The sequence below is a fragment of the Mustela erminea genome, chromosome 10 (genome assembly GCF_009829155.1).
Source record: "Mustela erminea isolate mMusErm1 chromosome 10, mMusErm1.Pri, whole genome shotgun sequence".
Lineage (NCBI taxonomy): Eukaryota > Metazoa > Chordata > Mammalia > Carnivora > Mustelidae > Mustela > Mustela erminea.
This window is the reverse complement of record NC_045623.1, coordinates 41,553,625-41,579,753: the sequence shown is the minus strand read 5'-3', so window position 1 is coordinate 41,579,753 and position 26,129 is coordinate 41,553,625. Positions and strand designations below refer to the sequence as shown.

The 26,129-nt window shown below is 38.0% G+C and overlaps 1 protein-coding gene and 1 long non-coding RNA gene across 13 annotated transcripts in view; one reads left to right on the top strand and one right to left on the bottom strand.

The window, feature by feature from the left end:
• The window catches only part of ADGRL2 (adhesion G protein-coupled receptor L2), a 508,892-nt gene that overhangs the window by 200,842 nt on the left and 281,921 nt on the right, over positions 1–26,129 (top strand). The window lies entirely within an intron of this gene.
• Positions 1–26,129, bottom strand: part of LOC116600724 — a 72,610-nt gene that overhangs the window by 7,599 nt on the left and 38,882 nt on the right. Inside the window, exon 1 of one of the 2 annotated variants that reach the window (XR_004289776.1) lies at positions 3,285–3,368. The exons of the other annotated variant lie outside the window; for it this stretch is intronic. This is a non-coding gene — a long non-coding RNA (uncharacterized LOC116600724). Of the gene's footprint in view, positions 1–3,284; positions 3,369–26,129 lie in introns of those variants that run through there. 2 annotated transcript variants of the gene reach the window in all.

The following is a 26,129-nucleotide window of genomic DNA, read 5'->3' as shown; positions in this document are numbered from 1 at the left end:
TGTAGTGTTCTGTCCTCTTACTCTGTGAAACTGTCCATCCAGTTGGCTTTTTTCACCCCCCTCATCCTTTTTTTCTTTCTAGTTGACTACTTGGGTCTGTTGTAATTTAGGAAATCGGATAAACAATCCCCTTGGTTCTGTCTAAACAGTAAATAAGTCTGGGTGAGGGTCCAGTAGGTTCCTCTAAATTTTGGTGGATGTGTTTTATATATGAGTCTTTGGAGTCTATATTCAGGCTACTAAATGTGAACTTATGTAACAAGTATATATTGAGTAGCCTGTGTGTTTCAGGTATATAATTATTCAGACGTAGCCCTTTTCTTCAGGAAGCTTACAGTCTACTGGGAGAGATAAACATAAAGCACATGATTAGCCAATTATTTAATTGGACTGGATAGGTGCTGTGGAGGAGAAACGCAGGAGGAGAAAAGTACACTTACAAGAGGGCACCTGAACCAATCTATGATGCCTTCCCATTTCAGCTGAGTCCCAGAGATGGTACAGAATTAAGAGTGCCAAATAAGGAAAATAAGCAGTGCTTAGAAAATATTTATTTCCAGAATCTTCTAACTAGGTAAAATGGCTAATTTTAAAGACCTCTTAATAAACTGTTAGCTTACTACATAATTTCTTTCACGGAATTTAAAAAATTCCTTTGATGATTGGCCATATCATAACTTACTTTTACTTGCTTTTCCTTCTAGAACTTGGGGGATTTCTTCTCTAAATTCTCAGTGCATTGGCTACTTAACAGTGGAGTTTGGCTTTTCTGGAACCAGCCACTTAACACTGCCTCACCTTGAGGACAAATTTCCAATTCTAGACTGTCCTCAGCTCTCAATCGGATTGTAGAACTCCCACTGATGGCAGAGGGAGCTGTGCCTGTATATCTAGGAAAATACACTGCCCTCTGTGTCACTGTCAGCCTCCTCTGGCACAGAGCCTGGAAGCCCAAGCATACACGTGAATCTCTAAGGAAACGTTGCTCTCGGCGGTGCCACACTAGCAAGAGTGTGAATGGAAGGAGAGAAAATAGATGAAAAGGAAGGACATGGCATCAGGACTAGCACCTGTGATCCTGCCAACCAGAGCAGTAGGAGGAGTGGTGGAAGAAATTGCAAATATATATATATATATATATATATATATAGAGAGAGAGAGAGAGAGAGAGAGAGAGAGAGAGAGAGTCTAGTCTTAAAAAAAATATATATATATATACATATATATATATATATATCTTTAAGACTAGACTCTCTATTTCATAAAATCATCAACTTACAGTCACAGATTGATTTTTAATAATTACCATACTCCCTAACAACTGCAAGTCCTGCTGCCTGGGCAAATGGAGTACAAATGGAGGGCTGAACAGGGGACCAGCCGGACCACCTCCCACCCCGTTCTGTTCAGGACTACAAGGGGCCTACCATAGTGCATGTCCAGCCTCTGTCTCTTACCTGTCCCGACCCCAGACAGCCACACCTTTAGGAGGACAGACCCAGAGAAGAGGCCTAAATTGGCTGTGGAAGTGGGCTTCAGGCTATTTGGACAGGGAATTTCTGGAAACACTTGCTCTTAAGCAATCACTAAAGTGTACTACCCTTCGATAATGCGGAAATTCATAATAGCTTGGAACGGAAGATGCATGGGTTTTAAGTATGAGAGGGCTGTGCAACTTTTAAAACTTGCTTTTAGGTCAGTGCTTCTCAAACTTAATGTGCATGAGAACAGGCCAGGTATCTTGTAAAAATGCAGATTATGAGTCAGTAAGTCTGGGGTGGCGCTCCAGATTCTGCATTTCGAATAAGCTCCCAGGTCACATCTGTCTATAGCCCACACTCTGGGTAGCAAGTCCCATGAGAGTTTTGGTGGTTTCTGTTGTGTATGGATGTGTTTGTGTGTGGACATGCTGCTGCTTTGGGATGGGAAGTTTTAATACTGAGTGTAAAAAGAAAAATCACACAGGAGCAAGAGTTTAAAAGACATAGCTTTTAGATGATCATTATTAAGATTCTTGTCTCCGATGATGTCCCAGACAACAGCCTCTCATCCCTACTTATTCCTCCTTCCGATTAATCAGATATCAGTGATGTCACCGAGTCTTATTTTTGAACCGGGCTCTCAGGTATAACTGTAGCAGCTTTCCAAAACCTTACAAATTTCTAAGATACATATTAGAGCCCATGGAAGACTAAATGTCTCTTGGTGTAGCAAAGAAATTTTGATTAGAATTAAACAGCTGCCATCTCTGAAATTTCCCACTCCAAATCATTTCCTACTCTCAACAAGCTCTTGTATGTTACTTTCTTGGATGGATGCTGTTCTTGGTACACTTCTAACTACTCATGTTAACTGAGACCTGTGGCATGGAACTGAGAGATATTTAAGAACATCTTCACAGCAAAAAAAGCACTTGGCTTAGAGAGATTTTACGCTGGTATCTTCTTTTCTATAATAACTATATTTCCTTGGATTGAGCAAAATTCAATTACATGAAGAAGGACAATGATACCACAGGTTGCACTGCAAAAAGCAGGTTTGAAGCCATCACAAAAGTTGCCATTTTCATTTTACTTAGATGAAGTGGGATCTGAAGTACGTATGTTTTCAAAACCAACATAATGTCAGTAATCAAGTTCCCCAGACTGGGAAGACATGGCAATTTAACAGTTCATATTAACAAAGATTACATAATGGAAAATTGACTAATGTTTTAGGGGGTAGATATATTTCTAGATTGTGTTCATCTACATTTTTAAAATAAAATGTGAAATATTCTGCTGGGTAATGGACTAAAACCTCCCCCTAAGAATTTATAGATTATTAACTGAAATGGCAGTTTTCTTGTTAGCCATGATCAAAGAGATTTGGGAATGTCTAAAAACATGTGAAAGTTGATTACACATTTTATTACTGGGACCACATTGACTGGCCACCCATATGATGGAGCAATTGTGACTGTGGATTAGTTCCAACTAGCCTCGGGGAAAGAGCACACTGAGTTGAGACCTTTAGAAAGCATTTATTTGCCTGCCTCATTTAATCAAGTGACTTTTATAATTTTCCAGCTTTTACCCTTATTTATTCCACATAATAAGAAAGAAAAAATATCTTATTTCTGGCCTTTAAACAAAAGATATCCCTTTAAGATTTCATTTCAAGACACAAATACCTGTCTTTTTCAAGAAGTGTATCTGCTTTGTTTTTCAATGAGACAAAGCCATTCTTAAACAGAGGAATTCTACTTGATCTTAAAATACCCATTATTGTCTTCAGAGTCATACCTCTTAAAATCCTACCCATGTTTTGAAGATCAGTAATATCTCTTCTCTTCCAGATCTGTATTCCTCCAGTCAGAATTAGTCTCTCACTCTTTTGTATTCTGAAAGTAGAATTTATGCACAGGTAATATTAAATCCTTCATATAATCCTTGTGGAGTGCAACTAGATATGTTTGGTACTAGAAGGTGAGCTCCTGGGGAACAAAAGTCATTATATATTACTTATTTCTTATTTAAAATATTTAATTTATTTAAATTTTAAAACATTTATTTAAATGTATTTTTACTGTTATTTTTTCCAAAAGAGCATAATCCAATGCTTTCTCAAAATAAACGTATAGTGTATAATGCTTGAATTAAACCTTTCTAATTGTCAATGACTATGGATAAGTGCACTGTGAACGAATTTATTAAGATCACCCAATCATCATATTGACTTTCTAAGAAACAACCTAGTAAATGATTACTATAAAGTAATAGAGCCCTGGCAATATTTCAAAATTTAATATTTAAATACAATTTGGATAAGAGAAAATCACAGTTTAAAATATGCTTTGTGTCTAATGAATCTCTTTAATATGGATGTTTCAATCATTTTAATGGTGTTTTTCTTATTTTTAAACCTCTCTTGTCTTGAAAATAAATAGAATCATGTATACTCAATGTATAGCTCATAGGATAGCCGATACGTCAAGATACCTCCATGTGCATTCCAAATAGTATTTGTAGTTTGCAAAATAGTGTACTACTCCAGTGAACACATAAATAAAAACACACCCAATGGTAATTTCTGTATGCTGTTTACTACTGTAGGAAACCAAATAGGACAGGCCAATAGAAAATCAGGGCCAATTTTAATGCTTAACCCCCAGCTCATTTTTAACTTCCATTTATTGCAATAAAATAATAGGTTTATATACTTTCTTTTCTGCTTTCCTTTTTCTTTTAATGGGTGACCTTGGCAACTCTTCCATTTTCCCTATTTTTAGAAAATTGTTAACAAGTCCACCGGCATCAAAGGAAATACACTTTCTGGAGTATTAGAACTCAAGAAATAGTATAATGACAATCTACTCCTCCAATTCAGAGAACTCCTTGGCAATGGCATGAACAACCTTTCAGATGAAAAAAATATATAAATTAATCATTTAAATTCAGGCACTGAAATGAGAAAAACTTGGGTTTACCAACTCATTCTCTCACTTACTAGCTGAATGACCTTGAGAAAGGTACTTCGTGTCCTCTAGGTTCAGTTCCCTAATCCGAAACAATGGAGGTGATAACAAGGCCTATGTAGGTTGGTTGAAGGATTCCTTTTTATCATTGATTTTTTTTTTAAGATTTTATTCATTTATTTATTTGACAGACAGAGATCACATGTAGGCAGAGAGGCAGGCAGAGAGAGAGGAGGAAGCAGGCTCCCTGCAGAGCAGAGAACCCGATGTGGGGCTCAGTTCCAGGACCTTGGGATCATGACCTGAGCCGAAGGCAGAGGCTTAACCCGCTGAGCCACCCAGGCGCCCGGTTGGTTGGAGGATTCTAATGCATGTAAAGCACTTAACCATCCTGCCTAGTGGAGAGCCCATCCTGAAATTGAGGCAACATGGTGTGCTGGGAAGATCTTGTCCCCGACAGTCAGACCTGGCCATCCATCAGCCAGTCAGGCACAAGAATGCCTGAGCCTGTTTGTCTCTTCACTGTTTCTGTTTTTGTTTACTCCCCAGCAAAAGGGGACACCACACTGTAGCAATTAGAAGAGAAAGTGAGAGCATTCAAAGTCAGAGAAAGAAAATCAAAGCAAAGGCTTAGTCACTAAATCTTCCAGAAGGAAGGAGAAAGAGGAGCTAAAGCTTGATGGATTACATTCTGATGCAGTTTCTTAAAAGGAATTTTTTGTGGTAAGGGACAATGGAAAGATACCAAGTTACAATACAAACCCAAGGGCAAGCCTCATGGAAATCAAAGAAAGTGACACTACAGGCACATTGTAGAATAAGGGAATATTTGAAAAGAGAGGGCTATGTATTTACCATTTTGCTTGATCTACATATCAAAAGCATCTTCCAACTGTATATAGAAGATCCTTGCAGGAAAATGTTTCATATGAAAAATAAAAAATAAATAAAAGAAAGTAAAAAAGAAAGAAGAAAGTGCTGGAGGCCATGTCATTTTTTTCATCCTATTCTCTTTCACAGATCTCAGGCCAGGTGCGACTAGCTCATGCAAACGAATACCTTCCCAATCACCACAAAAGCAAAAGAAGATACTGGGAAATACAGCATCCACTGTACTTAGAATGAGATAACTTAACTGAGAAATGGAAACAACAGGAAAATGAAGTGGCCTCAGCATGAAAAAGCACAGCTTTTTTTTTTCCCCCCATCTAATAACCTATTATGTAATAAATAAAAAGCACAGCTTCCCCCCCCCCCATCTAATAACCTATTATGTAATAAATAAAAGCCCACTGTGCTTGTTAGGAAAAAAGAAACTTTTGCTCAGCTCACTATAGAAATATTTATATTTGATAATACATTTTCTTAAGTATTTTGAATCAGTAATATTGAAATACTGAAATTCAAATCTCCAATGAGTTGAAATCAAATGATTAGCTATTTGAAAACCCATTATTCTACTGATGTGTTAGGCCTCATCTCTATAGCAGAGTACTTTACGGTAGAAATTTTTCCTTAGCAAAGAGATGTCAATTTTTTTTTTTACTACAAAACAGTTAATGGGAATTTAAGTTTGTTTTCTGTTATGTTTTTGTTTAGCAGGAAAAAAAAATCTAAAAATTTTTAAAAATTAAAAAAATGATAATAAAATAGTCTAGTTCTAGAAAAAAGAAGTCATTTCCCTCAAAATGAAAGTCTTAAATATGTCATAATACTCATTAGTCAAATTTGTGATTTATTTTGATTCAAAATTCATATCAGGGTTTTAACAAGGAAATTTCATTAATGCTACCAGCAGGTTTCCAGAAAAGTATAGAGAAGATGCAGATTCCAACCCTGACTCTATTGTGTTCTAGTTGGAATATGGGCAACTTTCTTGCCCATCCTGAGTTTCATACAAAATTCTTTATAAAACTCCCTATTGTTTATGTCACATTGTTATTGTGAGAGTTGAATAAACTAACATATGGAAATAACTCATTACAGTTCCTGAAATATTTGGAAGACAAGAAAATGTTAATATTTCACCATAGGAGCACCACTATCTAGACAACTGTTCAAGCTAACCTCCCTCTCCCACATATTGTATTAATTGTTAGTTATCAAGTCCTTCATTTATACCTCCTTTCTCTCTAATTGCATCTTTTTAGTCTTCGTTTATACCTCCTAAGGAAATACCCTCATTGCCTTATACCTTGACTAATAGGATGACCATGTAATTAACCCTTACTTACAGACTCAACTACTGCCAACCCATTCTTTATGCAGAATTCTTTCTAGTAGAATAAATATAATTATATTATTTTCTGCTTAAAACTCTTCATGATTTCCTGATGCCCATAAAACAGAATTTAATTTCCCTAGAGATAAAGAGATAAAGAGAAAAAGGCATTTACCATTAGGTAGTTCAACATCATCTTCTACTTATCATATACACTATGTAATAAATGCACTATACTATCCTTTCCCATGGATTTCTATCTTTGCACTTGCTGTTCCTTTTGCCTATGATGTATTTCCCACCCTGTGACAGTGGACAACTATTTGTCTTTAAGACACAGCTGAAATGTCATCTCCCACATGTCACCTTCTTAGAGCATACAGGAAGAATTTATCATTTCTGTAGGACTTATTTCTATTATACCACACCATATTTTATTAATTGCTTGTTTACATGTCTCTCTCTACACAATACTATGAGCTCCACTGCACGGCATAGAGCCAAGAATATGGTAGGTAGTGCTTGAAAAATATTTGCTGAATTAGTGATTGGGAAAAACAATAAAAAATCAATGATGTTACCATAGGTCTGCTCATGAATTAATGTCCCGAATTGGCAAGTACCTTCCTATTTTTACTGTATATTCGTAACCTCTTTCCATACAGGGGACCAAAAGAAATGGAGTTGAGATCATTTTTTAGGGAAATCTAAAACAAAACAAATAGGACAAAAAAATCTTTTGAATTAATTATATTGCTATTACAAACAAATATATCTTTGGCCTAAATTATCTCACATTGAAAAGTTCCAATTTACTCTGCTTATTTAGACACAGCAGGAACTCAGAGGTATTTTTATTATTCTTAGAAAACACAAATTTGAGATAGTCTATTTTTCTTTTTTTTTTTTAGGACTCAATGTATAATCTCATTTTAATGAAAATATTAACATGTCCCTTGAAATATATTTGGGCAATATACACTGAAATTTGGACCCTGATCATCACTGGCATGGTTTTCATTTCAAAATTATTTATTTCTATAGTGTTTTAATATTTTGCACTCATCTCATTTTCTTTTTATTTCAATTACTGATTTTTAATATTTAAATTTTTGCCTCTTTTTAATTTTTTATTTATTAATTATTTTTTTAACATATATTATTTGCGCCAGGGGTATTAGTCTGTGAATCATCAGGCTTACATACTTCACAGCACTCACCATAGCACATACCCTCCCCAATGTGCATAACCCCACTGAGATAGTCTGTTCTTTCCCTTTGCGGGCAACCACAAAGGAAATAAGACATGCATGCAACAGCAAACTGGTGTTTACATAGGACTTTATCAGTGAGTCTCAAAAAGTTCTCATTCAGCACACTTTGTACCTTGGTTCCTCTTTCTACAAAAAATACCTGTGTCCTGAAGTCCGTGGATCTGAAGAGTGACCTTGAATTTCTCCATCCACCCAGTTTACAAATTAGTGAGGGGTGGCCAGTGTGTGATCACATGCACAGCCGCTGGGTATTTGAGGGATGAGCACTGGCAATGCCTTGAGGTTTTGAGTGCTGAAGTGCTAAAGGATGGTGATCGGCAGTGTGGAGTTTTACAGCCGGTCACAGCAACAGCTCAGCCCCCATGGAGGCTGTTTTCCCGGAGAATGGTTAGCCATGCTGCGGCAGGGATAGAATGTGGAGTTCCAAGGACCAGTGGCCACCATCCATTTGGACTGACAACCTGGGCTTCCAACAGCTGGTATGGCTGTGCTGAGGATCGGCTTAGAAGCCATACTTACCAACAACAGAGCCAACAAATGTGTTTGGCAACCTTTTTCTAGGATCCAGGCCCTCTTGGTGACATTAAATTCATGAGTCTTCTAGCATTGACCCTTGGCCAAAGGGAGTTTCTCTACTTCTTAATATTGTATAAATTTGTTCTGTTGCATGAAGGCTTGAGTTCTTTAAGCCGGAAACTGAATTCTTTCCCAAATTAATATTTCCATGCAATTACCATAAACATAAAAAAAAAGAAGAAGAAGTAGCTATATCTTTAGGATACTGTGGATTTTAATGAGAAGATTCAATGGTTTTTTTTTTGTTTTTTGTTTTTTTTTTTTTTGATCAAGAAAATAAGAGAGGAAAGTAAAACATCTTGGAGCCCGGCTTCAGTAATTAACTTCATTTAGTGCCTAGCATAGTGCTGACAGTGAATAAATGTTCCTTGCTGGTGATGAAATACTAAACATAAGAACCTGTGTTTCCGGTTCTGCACTGTCTTAAAGCTGCTATTATTCAGCATTTATTAGGTATCCACAGAGTATGAGGCATAAACATGACAAGTGGAAAACACACAGTCCCTAACCTCTAAATTACAAAAGACAGATGCACAGGAAAGTAGGTGGACTTCCAAATTGTTTCCAAATGGCTGTTTGTAGGAGGATTTAGAGAGTAGGAAAACTGAAGGGCAGCAGGGTGCGGTGGATTGGACGCAGTGTTAGGAAATGGAACGAGTAAGAGGAGTTAGTGTTTTCATAAAAGGATCAGGGTAGGAAATCAGGCCAATTTCCAGAAGTGTAAGAGTGAACAGGGGAGATGCACTGATGATACTGAAGAACCCAAGGGAACAATGAGGGAAGAGTTTTTTCTATTGTCTCTCCATGTTCCTTTTGCTGGTAGGGACTCCTCCTCTAGCTTCCCTGATTGGCAGGAAGGGAAGAAGCATAATTATTTTTGAAGTAAGACATTCCCATGCTAAATGAATGGGTTTGTCATTTACTGGCCTCAGTTCCCTCATCTTTAAAATGGAACAATAACACTTCAAAGACTTGACCTAAGAAGATGAAGCACATACATGGCCCACACGGGTGCCTTGTGCACCCTTCAGGAAGCAAATCCAGAGCCCCTGGAAACTTATGATCCTGTTCTCATCTGTGACATCACAGTTTCCTGCTTTGTTTGCTTTCTCCTTCTTCTCTTTGTCAAAAGGAGGAAGATACCTTCTACGAGGACAAAATCAAGTTTAAACAAGCAGTATTGGTTAGTAAATATGTAGACGGGATTTATGTTAATGATAGGCTCGTTTCTAACTGAATTCAGAGCCAGTGAGATTTTTAACCTAGTTAGTAATTTCTCCTTGCCCATCAGATGGAAACAAAACAAAAAAAACAAAACACACTACCAGTGGGAGCCTTGTAAAATGGCTCCTGGGGCCCTCAAGGGCATTTCTCTCAGTCTTTTCATCAACAGAGCTGGTCTATATCATACGTCTTATTTATAAGGAGGCTTTCAGGCAATTTCACACTGCTTTTCTCTGATGCAGCCCCCAAAACATGTAAACCCAAGGGATTAGTAGCGACTTAAAGGGAAAATAGTGTAAAGTTACACCATGAACTGAGGCAGTGTGGCTGCCTTGATGCACTATTCCCTTGGGCTCCTACAGTGAATGAAACTTATCTAAGTGGCCCAGTCCATTCCCACACTGCCAGACCTGGAGCCCTTTGTCACAACGTGCGTGAGAATTGCTCAATCTCAGGGGGGCAGCCGAGTCAGTAATGACCTGTATTGTAGAAACACACAGGAGTTCACTATCTAGGAATGAAAACTTAAATCTCCTTTTATATTTCTTTGTTGACAGTTGCAAGCAGGGCTGTGTAGTAAACAAAATGTTTATTCTGGCAGTGTTGCTTTCATAGGCGGTTCAGATACATTTATTGAATAGGGCAGCAGCCTGAAATGGAAATGAAATGGGAGTATCATCGGAGGACCATGGAGAAGTCCTGAAAAAGGCAGACTATTCCCCAAATGCAACCATCGTGAGGCTGGCATACTTACATTGATGATCTCATCCAACTAATAATTAATAAGCGTGAATTAGGCTAATGAAATCAGATAGGGTAATGAAAGGCAGCCTCCTGCTTGTTAGCATTGCTATTTTCTTCATTATTTAATCTCTGACAGAAACCGAATTTGCTGCTCGAGGTCTAATTGGGCCTATTTGACTTCGAAACAATTTTTTAACGTGTTCCAAAGAGCATTTACGAAGGTGTAATTGTGAAAATATTAAGAATCTATAGGATAACATGCAACATCGGGAACATAGATCAAATCAGAACAACTGTAGGCATTTCCTGATCCTTTGATAAGACTAAATTGCAAGTAAAGGAAGTAAAGCGGGTTTTTTTTTTTTTTTTTTCCAAGGCTGGGATTTTTAAAAGGCAGAGATCCTCCATCCCCAAACGACAGCTTCTTTAATTTTGCACATGCACAGTTTAGTAAATAATTAAACTGTAACATCTCTCTCTCTCTCTCTGAGGGTAAGCACTATGGTATGATTTGGAAAAGTAATGGGGATCAAAACTGAGTCCTTTGGTCTATCGAATGGAATGGTGAAGTCTTGACCTGGAAATGGAACAGGAGACCACCTTCTCTGATGAGAATGTATGAATGCCCACTGTACCTTAAATCTGCAAGAAAAGGGTGTCTGATGTGATTTGGTTCTGATTTGAGGCTTCTCTTCCAAAGAAAGCTTGAGAATCTGCAAAAGGAATCAAGGGCGTTCTTCTTCTCATTAGCCACATGTGGATAAGGGGAGCCCCATGCTAAATGGAACTGTCAGAAGACCATTCCTGTGACTTCACTTTTTCTCATGTCTTCCGTTTGAGCACAAGTGCCAAAAAGGAGACAGGAAGTTAGCGTTTGTGAGTAAGGGGTTAAACCCGGCAGGATGTGCGATAAAATTACAGTATGTTTCCTATTTGATAATATTGGATCTATTTTGAGATTACTTATCAGTTGGTTATTGTGCTAATAATTGCCATTAAAATTAATACTACATTTTGGGAATTAGGCAAAGAGCTAACAAGTTTGCTTTTACACAGAGCTTTCCAAAAGCAATCTGGGTAACTTGTTTCTGGAATGCAGCTGTGTAAGTTTTCATTAACATCTTGCAGGTGGAGCCTAATTTTAGTTCAGCCTTGAGAAGGGGGAATTGTTTTCCTCATGATAGGCACAGCACCACAACAGCAGCAAAGCAGGTGGGGCTTCACCAAGCACTTGTTTACTTTCCTGTTTTTAAAAAACCGATGATTCATGTGGTTAATCATACAGTTTCTATTTGATTTTAACATGTCTTTAACAGAAGATCTGGAGTACATTTGACCTACAGTTACTCAAATGTGAAACAAAAGCAATGAAATGGAAAATGATAAGAAAATGAGCATTGAATCCTAAATATAGTGGAGGAGAAGCCAGTGAATGAAGTGAAGTAAAATTTAGAAATACATCTGTTTGGCTACAAAAGCATCTCAAAAAGCAACCTTCCAGATTCTAGTTTGGCAATCTGAAGTTGGCTCAGTTAGGAAGTTCAGTGTTTTTTCTTTCTGCCATTACAAGGAGGAAACTATTAGAGAAAGGAAGCAGTTGCTGGGGAGAGGGGAGACAAGGGGTCAGAAAGGACACTTGAGATGCCAATTGTTTTCTCTTGTAAGTTTCTCCCCACAACCCCTTCCTTTGCATCTCTGGGAATGGCTGGTAATCAGCTTAAATTTTAGGTCCAAGGAAAAAATATTTTAAGGATTCAGAGAGTGATTAATGACAGTAATTTCTCTTTTAATTTAAGAAATATCTTAAGCTCATGTTAGACTTCCAGGGCACAGACCCCCATATCTCCGCTTGGCTTAATGTGTTTGAGCACAGTGGACCTACTGTGTGGGACTCTTTGGATGTGACTACGGTGTGATATGGCCACAATACTGTTGCACATCTCCTGGTCTTCTGGCTTAAACAAGCACCTTTGAATTCTTCTGCCCTGTGGCGTGTGCGTGAAAATTCCATTACCTCCCAGAAAGGGGGCAGCTCTGTGCATATTTGTTTCGTTCAGTTCAGTCTCTTGGAATGGATGGAATTTGTGATTATGCTGTATAGGACTCTACTGTTCTAAACCTTAAAATAAAACTGTTTTTTCCTTTTTTCCTTGAAAGCCCTCTTCTGAACCTTGCAGGTCACCATTCAAGGGCTTCGCCTTTATAAAAGTTCTTAACCTGGGATACAGGTTTGTCCCTGAATAAGCTTCAGGGTACTCGGGAACAAAGATTCTTGTGGTTTTATTTCTTTAAAAGATTTTTTTGAATGTGTGTTTTCATCTCAGGAGAGTCCATAGCTTTTCGTGGATTCCCGAAAAGAACTTATAACCCCCAAAATCTTAAGACCCATTGCCTTACGCAGAATGCTTTCAAGTGAATATAAATATTTATTTAACATAAAGGAAATACAGTAGCTGACTTGGACTAATGATTTTAACTAAAATATAGTGCTTGTCAGCCTTCCTCATGTCACGTATCTCAGTTTGAATTAGACCTAAGCTCACACTAGAAGTCTGCCTAGTTCCCTCCCCTGGGATATCATCATTCTTTCCCTATCTTTAACCTGTAACTATGCTAAATGAGCATCTAAGAGGCTATTAAATTTTTAGATGTGTTTCATTATTCAACATATATTTGTGAAGCACCTATTACATCGAAGGTACTTCTAGATTTCAGAACTACCTGGCAGTCTCTCTTTTTAGGGTCCCAGACCTGTGGCAAAAACCATAAACTAGGAAAAGCAACTTAACTGACTGATCTGTTTGTAAAAGGGGAAAACATAATGTGAGGATTTTCAAGACAGTGCTGTACATCTTTCTTTTCAGACATACATACAAAGGTTAAAAACAAATGACTGTGACCCTTTGACAAGACCCGTCCCACACCCAAACCTGTTTGTTCTGCCACCCCATTCTACCACCCGCAGACTTGGCAGGAGAGGGGGCTGTGTGGGTGACAGAAGGGAGGAAGGGACCTTTACAAGTGGCTCCCATGAGTGGAATGGGAGGAAAGGTCATCAAAAGGCAAGGAGGAACCAGTTTGTTGGAGATTGAGTCTCAGTAACTATTTTTGACTGATCTGATCTCGCAGATTGCCTAAAATTCCATCGGATGGTGATTTTGCAACTCTCTTGAGGATAGTGCTACTGGAGATTTCACACACACAGAGGCCCTTCCATTTTCTTGACCAGACCCTGTCTCTGGATGAGATCTAGCTCTCCTGGACACCTGAAACTCAGGCTTTGTTGCTGTTTCTTCCCTTCCCCAACATCTGAGGCTCTTCTCACTCTGTCCCTAATTTTTCTTTGACTCCAACGTATCCGCAGGAGTAGGAAGACAAAGAAAACGGGAAAGAAGTTGACAGGAAGCAGGAATGGAGTACTGCCAATTCTCTCTTGTGATGACCCAGACTGCCAAGAGCAGATTCTGTAGATTTGAACTTCTCACTATCCAGTCTGCTTTTAGCCTCATTCAGAATGTGAAATTCAGTGCCCAACTTCTATTCATCATGAAATCCAGGGCGATGTTGGAGAGGGTGGAATGGAGTTGCAGTCCTATTTCTGAAAACTATAAAAGTTGTTTTGGCTATCTATACAGAGGGCTCGGTTTTTGAACATTCCTAGTTAAAAATCATAGAATTGGCAAGCTGCCTTCCTCATTTCTAGGTTTTTCATTTCTTTGTAAATTTTTCCTACACTTCTCTCTAGGCAAACCTACACTTTTCCTGCTGAGATTCCTTAAGTCATAGAGTAAAATGTCACCTCCAGGAAACATGTGATTCATTTCACTCTTGCTGGTAGGTACATTCAGGATTCGACTTCAAGAGGGTTATTTCCCGTTTTTAATCTAAACCTTATTGTGCTGCCTGCGGTGGAAGCCTCGACCACAGCTGCTGAAATAAAGTCTTTATACAAACACTTAAAGAAGACCCGCTTGTTCTGGTGCTGCTTCTGAAGAAGTTCCAATCAGCAGCAGGGTCAAATTTATGGGATGCTTATGAGATTTTTGGTTTCTTAAAAGAGCACACATGCCACAGAGAATCTGAATACGTTCTATGAAAATTGTACAGGCCTCTCAACCAGAATAAGGACATGCACAGAAAATTGGAAAGGTCACTGTTTGGCAGGACCACACTCAAATCCTCCTAGAAAAATGAGACAAATCCTGTTAAAGACTTCAAGTCACAGAAAGGGAATCTGCAACTGTTTCAACTGGGGAGCCTTGCCGGCATCTAAGTGTTATCTTTAGTTCTAGGACCCCGTCTTTAGCATTTATTGGTGTCAGCCATGCTTATTAATTTTTTTTAGCCTAAAATTGGGTAAGGATAAATGAAACTTTGTCCCAAATCTCTGTAAGTACATGAGAATCTCTACTTTGTAGAAAAGGAATAATAATTTAGAAACAGAGTCTATTTTGATAGCTCATACCAGTATGTTTAGGTATTGTCTACTCTCCATTTTCGTTTTTAGATTTTTGATAATCTGGAGTTATGAGGTTGAGACAAAATGGCTTTCATATGTATATAAACATATATACCCATTTATAGTGTCATCGAATTTGTTGATACATTTTAAAAGTGTTTTTACCCACCCTACAGCCAAGGGAGCCGGTGCTCAACTAACTCGAATCAGGTGGGATAACACACGTGCCAACCCACCTTCACTCAGCAGTGAGCAGTGTTGGATTCATTCCTCTGACGTCAGGCTCTAGTGTGCCTTGCTCCTTTTGGGATTACTATTAGATAAAAATAAAGATGGGATAAAGTGAGACACAGATTGGCTTGTTTAAAATATAAGACTCAATTGGGACACCTGGGTGGTTCAGTTGGTTAAGTGTCTGCCTTTGGCTCAGGTCATAATCCTGGGGTCCTGGGATAGAGTCCCGCATCAGGCTCCTTGCTCAGTGGGGAGCCTGGTTCTCTCTCTGCCTGCCACTCCCCCTGCTTGTGCCCTCTCTTCCTCTCTGACAAGTAAATAAATAAAATCTTTTTAAAAAATGAGAATTGCTGGCATTGATAATAATATAAGTGATATTTTAATTGTTATAGCACATTATAATTTTTTAAGTTTTTATCTACAAGGTGATTTGATCTTTCTAATACTCTTTTGAGAAATATCGGGCAAGTATTGTCAACTCACTTCATAGAATAGAAAACTTACATCAGGACCTACAGAATGGTAATAGGCATTACTTTTGCCATGATAATATTTTAAAAACTTCAAAATAGTTGTCCATACTTTAAAAATTGGAGATTTCACAAAACAACAACAACAAAAATGGGTAGCTGACTTATCTGGGATAGTTGAAAGCTCTGCTCCCAGTGGTTACCACGTGGCCCACAGCAACTCAGTATAGCACTTCCTGTTGCCTTATTCCCAGTCTCCCTACTCATTAACCATTACTTCCTAGGCCTTTTTAGGCATTTCCTTTTTGCACCCATAGTGTAAAAAGACTTTTATAAGTCTGACTCTTCAAGTCCTGACAGAGGTAGGCCTCCAGTACAGGTCTACTGCCACATTTTTTTATCATAAAATCTGCTAGACCATGTGGCTAACACTTTCTTCCCTACTCCAAGAAACTTCTGCTCCACTGAACTTCTTACAGTCACCCAAGAGGACCTGTGCCCCTGGGTCCCCATGTGGTTGATGCTCTTCCTTATATTTTTCACACTGTCGGCTTTCCACTGTCTCCTCTTTTTTTTTTTTTTTTTAAAGATTTATTTATTTATTTATTTTTAGAGGAGGGGAGGGGCAGAGAGAGAGAGAATATCTAAAGCAGACTCCCCACTGAGCACAGAGTCCGAGTGGGGGCTCAATCTCAGAACCCCGACATCACGACCTGAGCTGAAATCTAGAGTCGGATACTTAACCCACTGAGCCACGTAGGCACCCCAGTCATTCTCCCCTCTTTTAACTACATTTTATTCTAGTGCTCCACTCAGAGGTCTCCTGCTCTCTGCAGCCATCTCAGAGCCCGCCTACAGTGTCCCACCCCTCTTCCTGTCCTTTCTTCATCCTCTCATCTATTCAATAAATGTCAGATGAGTGGATAAAAGCAAGCAAAGAGTAGTATCATGCCAATGCACTAGTCTGCACTTGACTTTCTCTTCTTCCGAGGTCTCTGTTGGGGTGAAAACATTATAGTTTCTTCTCTGTTTCAACTATGGGTCACTTTGCTTAATAATAAAGACTTTTGGGAAGAATAATATTGAGCCTCATCTATCACAGGCACAATAATCAAATTTTAGGCAACTTCTCTTTGGGGTAGTCCAACACAAAGCTTGTTGATTACATATTTTTCATGTATTTACTAAGAGTACTGCTAGTTTGAGCAGAGAAACTCGTGTTTCCTTACCACTTTAGTTTAGTCAACAGGAAAAACATTAATTCAAAGTGTAGAGAAGGCAGTACTCTGCTTTCCCCCAGCAGGAGACAAATTGGTGCCTGGCAGGGAAAATTATGTGTCAAAAAATGATGCAGAAAAGATAAGGGCTACCCCAGTTATTGATTCATTATACAAATGTTTGTTAACAGCTATTGCATTTCAACATCAAGGTAGGCCCCTCAGATAAGTAGATATGTAAATAAATAAGAGCCATGGATATTTTGGGTGTATACAGGCATCTGAACAGGGCACTGGGGATTCAAGAGAGACAGCAGTCAGCTCTGCTCTATGAAATCAACAAAATCCATAAGTAACTTGACACTTGAGCTAGCCTTAACAGATAAAGTATATTTTACATTCACTTTGAATAGGATATATTTTTTTAAGATTTTATTTATTTATTTGTCAGAGAAAGAGAGAGAGTACAAGAGGGGGAGCAGCAGGCAGAGAGAAAAGCAGGCTCCCAGCTCAGCAAGGAGTCCTATGTGGGACTCGATCCCAGGACCCTGGGATCGTGACCTGAGCCGAGGGCAAATGCTTAACCAACTGAGACATCCCTTGAATAAAATATTAAGAACTGGTTAGCATTACAAAATAACTTAGAATGATGGATTTTTCCTTCCTGAGGGCATACAGCATATGAAAACACTTAAGCACATAGCAGATACTTAAAGACAGGACACAATAGATGCAAAATAAATGAGCAGTGTACAGTCTCCATATTCTACATGAGTTTTGTCCTGGCTCAATTATTTGCTAACAATGTGACCTTGGACAAGTTGCTTAACTTCTCTGTGTTTCAGTTGCTCCTGCTTTTAAAAGGAGATGATAATATTATCTACTTCATAAATTGCAGCAATAAAAAAGATAATGTACATGAAGTGTTTAGCACAATACCTGGCACATAGTAAGAAAAAAGTTAGCTATTAGAATTATTATAATATACTGCAGTAGAAGCCCATATAATATGTTGCTTTGAAATAGGCAGCATCAAAGAAAAGATCATATATTTCAAAGCACTTATTAATGAAAACTTAGATAATTAAAACAAAAAAGAAATCTAATACCTAATATGCTTTGCATCATTTATGTTTCAGTTTTGCATTTTATTCTCACTCATCTTGGATAATGAAACCAGACCAGGTCTCATAATTGCCCTTCTGCAACTAACTGTTCAGTATTCAGTTTCTTGAATTTTTCAGCGAGGTTCATCTTCCAGCTGTAATGCATTAGCATAATACTACTGTGCTGATGCTTCCAATACTGCATATTACCAAAGAGAAACATTCTCAGCAACAAATTTTTACTTTCAAGCTGATTAAAAATTGTGAATCTTTTTTTGCCACACACCTACACATATATACACATATCTCTTTTAATAATATAATATATAAATTATTGATACTCCCATCAGAATTAGTTTTATTATTAAACATTTGTTTTATTAAGAATATTTTAGGAATATTGAAAATAATATTATATGTGTATGCACACACATACACTGTTCTTCTGGAAGAAAATGGTCTTAAAAAGCCTTTTTCTTCCTGACAGTTTTTTGGTTCTTTCTGTGAAATTCATATTAAAATGATGCTTTAGTCTTTTCTAGCTAGAGTAAAATAACATTTTTAAGAGCCTTTCATATTGGAGGACTTGACATTCTCTGGATGACATATCTTCCTTTCATTCTCTGCTTACCTACCAGAAATAATCTTGGACTTTTCTATGTACTAAAAATATATACTACTCCATGAAAGAATTAATGCAACTCTTCAAAATACAGTGTAATAAAAGTACAATTAGGGAAAATTATATCAAAAGACTGTTATAGAATATCAGGGCTTTATTATTTCCTAATATCCACTCAAACTAGAATAATTAATATTACCCCAGAGAAGGTCTTTCCTCTTTCAAAGGTATTTTTTCACTTTATAAAATTGGGATCATCCCTTGTTGTGAAGAAAAGGACTCTGTCCTCTATTATCATTTCCGAGTCCCCTCTTGGGCCAGCACAGCCATGTTTTGAGATTTGCATGTAAGCAGCTTCAGAATTCCTCCCCGTCTGTGTTCCTCTGTTGTATTCTGGCCTTTCTGCCATGTTCTTGGGAAGCCCCTCACATCACTACACTTTCATATCTCTTCCCTTCTGCCCATGTCCAAGTCCCACTTCCCAGACTGACAAATTGTTCATCATCTATTATAGGGAAATTTAGCCCGCCTGTTAGCTAATGTTGCCCATCAGGCTATGTCCAAAAGTACCTTGACTTTCTCAACTTGAATATCTCATACAGATTTCTCTAGTTGTTTTTTTTTTCCCCCTTAACAAAAGAACCATTTATGTGTGATATTAATGTTTCTCCTCCCAAGAAGGCAAAAAATAGGGGTCTTTTTTCTTTTATATAAAACAAGATTGTAGAGCTTTTTTCCCTCTCCACTATGTCAATTTTTTTCCAACAAATATTTAAAAGTGTGTTTGACATATAAAACTTGGTACAGAACAATTCAGTCTTCACTTTCAAGAGCTCACTTTCTGGAAACAAACCCCAAGAAGGTGAAGCAGATAGCTACATAAATACATTCTGGTGTGCTCAAGAAAGAAAGGATTTCAAATGTGTTCGTAGAACCTCTACCAATTATTTCCGAGGTATCATGGAGAATAGGGAAGAATCAAGAAAACCGAAGATGAGTCTATACTAATCTGATTTTATTAGAAAGGAAAGATTGATTCTGTAAACTGCAAACCATTGACTTCAACATCACTCTCTAGCAAAATTTGGACAAAATTATTAAAGTAAAAGTGAGCATTGTGAGACAATGTCAGTGACTTTTAAGAATCAATATGGGTTCGGTGTACCTGATTGGTTCAGTCAGTTAGACATCTGCCTACCGCTAAAGTCGTGATCTCAGGGTCCTGGGATCAAGTCTGTTTTTTCTTCTCCCTCTACCTGCCACTCCTCCTGCTTGTGCTCTCTCTCTCTCTGTCAAACAAATAAAAACCTTAAAAAAATAAAATCTTAAAAGAAAAAAAAGAATCAATATGGGTTCATTAAGAACAAAATAGCACCGGGTAAAATATATCACTTTTACTCTTAAGAAAAAAAAAGTATAACTGAATTTTGGCAAGTCTTTTAATCAAAACTTTCATGCATTCTTAGAAGATAAGTTAGATTAGTTTGTAGTATAGTTAGAAAGTTTCCAAGAATGACAGAATTACCTCTTTAAGAGTGATGAAGAATGAAATTTGGAGTCACAGAACCTCGGCAGTTCAAAGTAAAGCCCTGCAATTTACCAGATATGTCAATTTGTGCAAGTTGCATTAACTTTCTGAGCCTGAATCTTCTCAACTGTAGTGAGAGATTAAAGCTATCTACATCCTAAAGATGCTGTGCTTTTTAAATGATATAATGTACATGAAGTGCTTTTTACCTTTCCTTACACAAGTGCTCAATAAAAATGATAGGTGTTAACATTTTATTCTCATGAGCTAAGGGTGATTGAGTGTTGTCAATCTGAAGAGAGATCTCTGAGAATTGTACTATCATTTTTTTTTTTTTTTGCTAGTGATTTCAAAAAAAACCATGGAAGGCATAATAATTACATTGGCAGTGTCATTGTTTTGCTGGGAGCTTTCTCAGGAAAGTGACCATGTCTCCTTGCCTTTGGTATCATCACTGCCTGACACTGACATAGTGCCTGACCCATAGGAGCCACGCAGATGTCTTTCAAAAAATGACACAAAATATAATAACTAAGACATCAGGTAGCAAAATCGGGATTCAAAAATGCCTCAAGGAATGAGAACAATGGCTGGTACCAAATGTGAGCTCTAGTATGGATGGATATAAAGTCTTCTATTTCCATCCAAAGTTCTACGACAGTAAGAACACGTCCCGAGAGGCTGGAATGGAAAGAATTCGGGATGAAAATATTTAAACTTTTTCATTTTTTAAAAATTCAAAAACTAAGAGTATGATAATGATGCCAACCCCTTCTCAGAATGCATTTCCTGCCTCCATAAAATTCTGAATTATTAGAAATAGAAGGCAGAACAAGGCAGGCATCAATATCCATGTACTTTGCATAATTAGACGATGTCTCAAGTAATGCATTCGATTCTGATGTCACATTTAGAAGAGACATGGACAAACTGGAATCTGTCCAATATGGTGAGAAACCTTAAAAGCCATCTCATATTAGGATGATTAAAGGAATGTTCGACTGAAAAAAGAGTAGACTTAGGGAAAAATGATAGCCATTTTTCAAATAGTTGAATAACTTTCATGTGGAATAGGGATTAAATTTATCCTCAAAGCTTCGCGAAGCCTCAGAAAAAAATCATACCGAAGAATAGACAATTCAGGAAGATATTGGTCAAAATAAGGAAGATCTCTATCTAAAATCAGAATGGATCATCTTAGACTTACTAATGTATTCTCGTCAAAGTTATTTAATTTCAATTTATTTAGAGAATGATTACCATTTGTGTTTATATGCAAACCTTGCGTAAGCCCCGTACAAGAAGGAAACCTTCAAGAGTCTGAGGTTAGTTGATTTATATCATTTACAAAGTCCACATACACAGTTTTAAATGTACCACTAACTATTTACTTAGCAAAAATCTGTTAAATAGGGGCGCCTGGGTGGCTCAGTGGATTAAAGCCCCTGCCTTCGGCTGGGGTCATGATCCCAGGGTCCTGGGATTGAGCCCCACATCAGGCTCGCTGCTCAGCAGGGAGCCTGCTTCCCTTCCTCTCTCTCTGCCTGCATCTCTGCCTACTTGTGATCTCTGTCTGTCAAATAAATAAATAAAATCTTTTTTTAAAAAATCAGTTAAATATCATTATGTACCTGTCAGTTTTGTGCTAGCTGGTGGGCAGATTGAAGAAAAAGCAAAGTTACATAAGAAATGTTTGCTTTGGGTAGGATATTGGGCCATACTTTGATATTTGAATTTAGGCCAGTTCCCCCCACCCCCAAACAACAACAAAAAAAGAGTTTTCTTGATTTAAATGTCACTGAGGAATTGAGGAGTCTAAAAAAATTAATAGCCCACCACTTCCAGAGTACACTGATAAAATGGGTAGAAACTGTAATTCAAAGACATGCCATTTGCATCTATTGAGCTCATTTTCTAGTCTTTGTTGTGATCATGTTATACTTACAATGATTAATAAAACATATAACGCTGTCAAGTTTCTAAAATCTTATCTAGTCACTTTCAAACCTGAATTCCATTTATACATACAGGTAAAGGCGATATGTAGTGAATCAACTTTTAAAAAATACCACCGGTAATTAAAAAAAACTTTTTTGAGTACCAGCTAAAGGATTCCCTTTTCTTACAAGGTTTACAGAACATTTCTCCTATTATCCTTCTCCGATAAGAAGTTAAAGAATCGTAACTAACAAATGTATTCAACTTGCTATCAGAAAGTTTAAGAGCAGAAAGTACAACATATGCGGTCATGTTCATTTTAATTGTTTGGGGAACTCTAATTTTCTTTGCCTTTTGTTTTGCATGTGCTTGCTTTTTTTTAAAAAAAAAAAAGGTTAAAATATAGTAATTCTCTATGCTTATAAAAGCTGTATTTTTAGGGAATGAACATCAAAAAGAATCTATTTTTGCTAAATGGTTAATTAGAAGAGGATGGTTTCTAAAAAGGAAACAAACAGAAAGCGGTAGAACTGCCTAGTCCTGCTCAGTGCAGCCCAATCCTGATTCAGCAAATAGGTATTTGCCAGTAGCAATGTGCATTGTGTACTACAATGACAGTGCTGCTTAACTCGATACTGTTCCCACACCTCTGTTAGTCGGACCCAGTGCGTGGGTAACTCATGAAGTCACCGAAGACCTGAGCGAAATTTTGAAAGCATGGAGGTTATGAGGGTTTAGAGACAGGTGGAACTGGCTACATGATCACGGCCACGCCCACCTCTTAAACTGCACTTGGCAACGAAATTCATGCCAATATGACACCTGTCTGCGTAGGAAATTCATGACAAGACAGAAGGGCAGGCTTCGGATCACAATAATAGTGACTGTGATCTCCCCAGAAGCCTCTCCGGGAGAAACTCAATGCTCCTTTCTCACCTGTATGCCAACTGGAATTTGAAGGGAGCTTGCTAACTGATGTTCTATGTGGACCCAGAAGTACTACTGATAAGGTAAGGGCAATTATATCTCCTGGTTTGATCACTAGAGATTGATTATAAAGGATTTCCCTGCTTGATCTTTCCTTTCAAATGTAGATTACTAGGGCAATCTTCTTGGCAGTGTATTTCAGTGTCTTGAACTTGAGGGACAGAACTGTTTGGTGCCTGCTCTAAAAAGAGACATCCAGCCCCTGTGAATAGTTATCTGTGCGGTTTCTGGCTAATGGGATACAGAGGAATGAGGACGATGGTGAGCCGTAGTTGAGTGCTAAGGAGTGATTTCAGAGGAACGTGTCAAAGCAGCTCATCTCCTGGGCCCTACATGATAGTGTTTTTTAGTAGCCACCTGTATTCAGAGATTTAAATTTATGAAGAGAGACTCATAATGATATCTTAATTGCTCTAAGGATGTCTTTTCAAAGCAATTGTCAAAGAAACAGTTCCTTCTGAGGAACTGAGAAACCGAAAGGTGATGACTTTATTATGGAAGAGCTGAGGAAAGCCCGTGTCCTAGAAGGTAACGTTTATGGATCTCTTTGGCAAATAATAGTCTCTGTTGCAATACTGCTGTGTTTGATGAGGATTCAAAAAGTCTTAATCAAATCTAGCAGTCATTCCTGCTTCTTTCTCTCCTAATCTTCCTGATCCTGAATTATGAGATCCTTATCTATGAAAATAAAACACCATTTGTTAAAGCCTTTTCAAAATTAAGACAAAAGCCATCAAAACTAATTGTTTGCTACTATCAAACAAACAGATTTTTTAAGTTTGATGAATTGTTTGTAAGCACTAATCAAGTGGGTGGAGTCATAAAAGAGGGAGGGAACCGACTGAAACAATATATGTAATTTGTTTGCATTATTATTTGAGATAATTACAAAGCAGGCGTTCAAAAGCTGTTCTTTATCTTTATACCAGAAGGGAGAAAAATAGGGAGGAGAGGAAAAGCACAAGAACACCCAGCCATTGTCAGCTGCAGTCTAAAATATTGCCGGATTCACAGTTGTCGAACATTAGCATTACTGAGAATGCCAGGGACAGAAGTGTCACGTTGAATGTAGAGTGATGACTTCATAGGAAGGCAAAGCTGAGGATCTGACCAGTTTGCAGTCACAGAGAAATCAGCTTTAATTAATTTGAGTGCCAGCTCTGTGTATAATTACACAGCATGAGAGTTTGCATGCAAATGCGGAAATGCTGATTGTTCAAATACTTGCACTTGCTCATTAATACATTGGGACTAAGCAGGGCTGGCAAGCAGACAGGGTATGGCACACACGGTGCCTGCAGGCTAATTTGTATTATACTGTAGTTAGCAAACAGATTTCAGATGTTTCCCCTTTCTTTAAATAATAAGCACAAAAATATGTGTGTCATTTTCATCTGTGACATACCTTGTTTTCTTCTTGATTAAAATAAAATGTTTTGGGTTTTAAAAAAAACTGTTGAGGGTACACTAAACATTGCTGAAAGGCCGATTTATAACTATTTGATGGCAGTAACATTTATACTGGTTATAGGCTATTTCTATTTGACATTTATGTAATTATCCAAAGAGGTCATTTTTCATAATTGGCGAAACTATCTTCAAAAAAGGTACATTGGTAATTAAATCCCGGGAGGAATAAAGCAGTGGTCACAGTTGAATTGTCTGCTTGTCTACCAAATCTAGTATCTTATGGCCAGCTTCAGCTAGGGCCAGAGCCTTTAAGAAAAGGACTGCTTTCTTTAGGAGAGCTTCTAACCCTTAAATGTACTAAGGTGGGATTTTCCAATCTGCCCACTGAATCTCTTAGCAGAGATCAATTTCTACCAATTCCTAACTTCCTTGACAATGCCTCAGGGAAAAATCTTAAGTCACAATCACAACCCCAGGAATATGTGATCCTTTCTTCAGAAAATAATATAAGAAAATAAGAAATTTGCCTAAGTCCCCAAAACCTAGTACTACTATCAAGTGCTACCTATATCAAGTGCTACCTCTTTGGCCACATTTCAATTCTACAAATATTTAGGGAGAACCTCTTTCTGTCAGAGGACGCAAAGTAAGCAAGATAGACATGATCCCTGCCTTTGCCTTCTCTTTTCTCTTGGGAGTTGTACAAAGGAACCTAACTCAGTTTCCCTGGGAAATACATGCTTTTAGCAGTTATTACCTCAGAGAAGCCCACATTACTGAAACTTGAATCTATGGCCTTCCATAAAGAGAGTTCTCATGGCCTTTCTGGGAGACTAACTCCCTCTCTGACTTTTCTTTGACCCTATTGTGTTAGATAAAGGGAGCTGCCTCTGCCCCCAGGGCTGAATGGACACTGTGAGAGACTTGTCAAACAGTCCATCAGGCGAGCCCCATAGTCCATCTATAGAAGAATAGATTGAAGAGGAAGGCTGTCAATATCTTTTTCTGAAAGCCTATATCTTTAAGAATAGTCATTTCTCAAGGAGGCAAGTAGGACACATCCTGTGGCTGGATATAGGATGCTTCACACCATTTGATCTGACCAAAAGTAAGCAGCCATCTACATGTCTTCATCTGTATGCTGGGGATAGAATGGTCGCTAACATGACCCTTCCTTCCTAAAAAGCCTATTCAAATATCCCATGGCCAAAGATTTCCTACAGATATGAGATATGCATGTGTATAAAGAAAAAAGGGGGGGGTACCTGGGTGGCTCGGTGGGTTAAAGCCTCTGCTTTCGGCTCAGGTCGTGGTCCCGGGGTCCTAGGATCGAGCCCCGCATCGGGCTCTCTGCTCAGCAGAGGGCCTGCTTCCCTTCCTCTCTCTGCCTGCCTCTCTGCCTACTTGTGATCTGTCAAATGAATAAGTAGAATCTTTAAAAAAAAAGAAAAAGAAAAAAGGGGACAATGAAAACATCCATATACATCACGGAGGCTCCCACTTCACTTTTGGGGCAGTCCTAATCCTTTCACCTACATATAAAAAATACGCAAGGAAGGAAAGAGAAAATCCAGAGTAGTGCAAGAATTCAAGGGTGTCTCCATGATGTGTACATGGTAATTTGGAAACAGCAGTTTTCAAAAGGCTAACTATGAATCCCAAG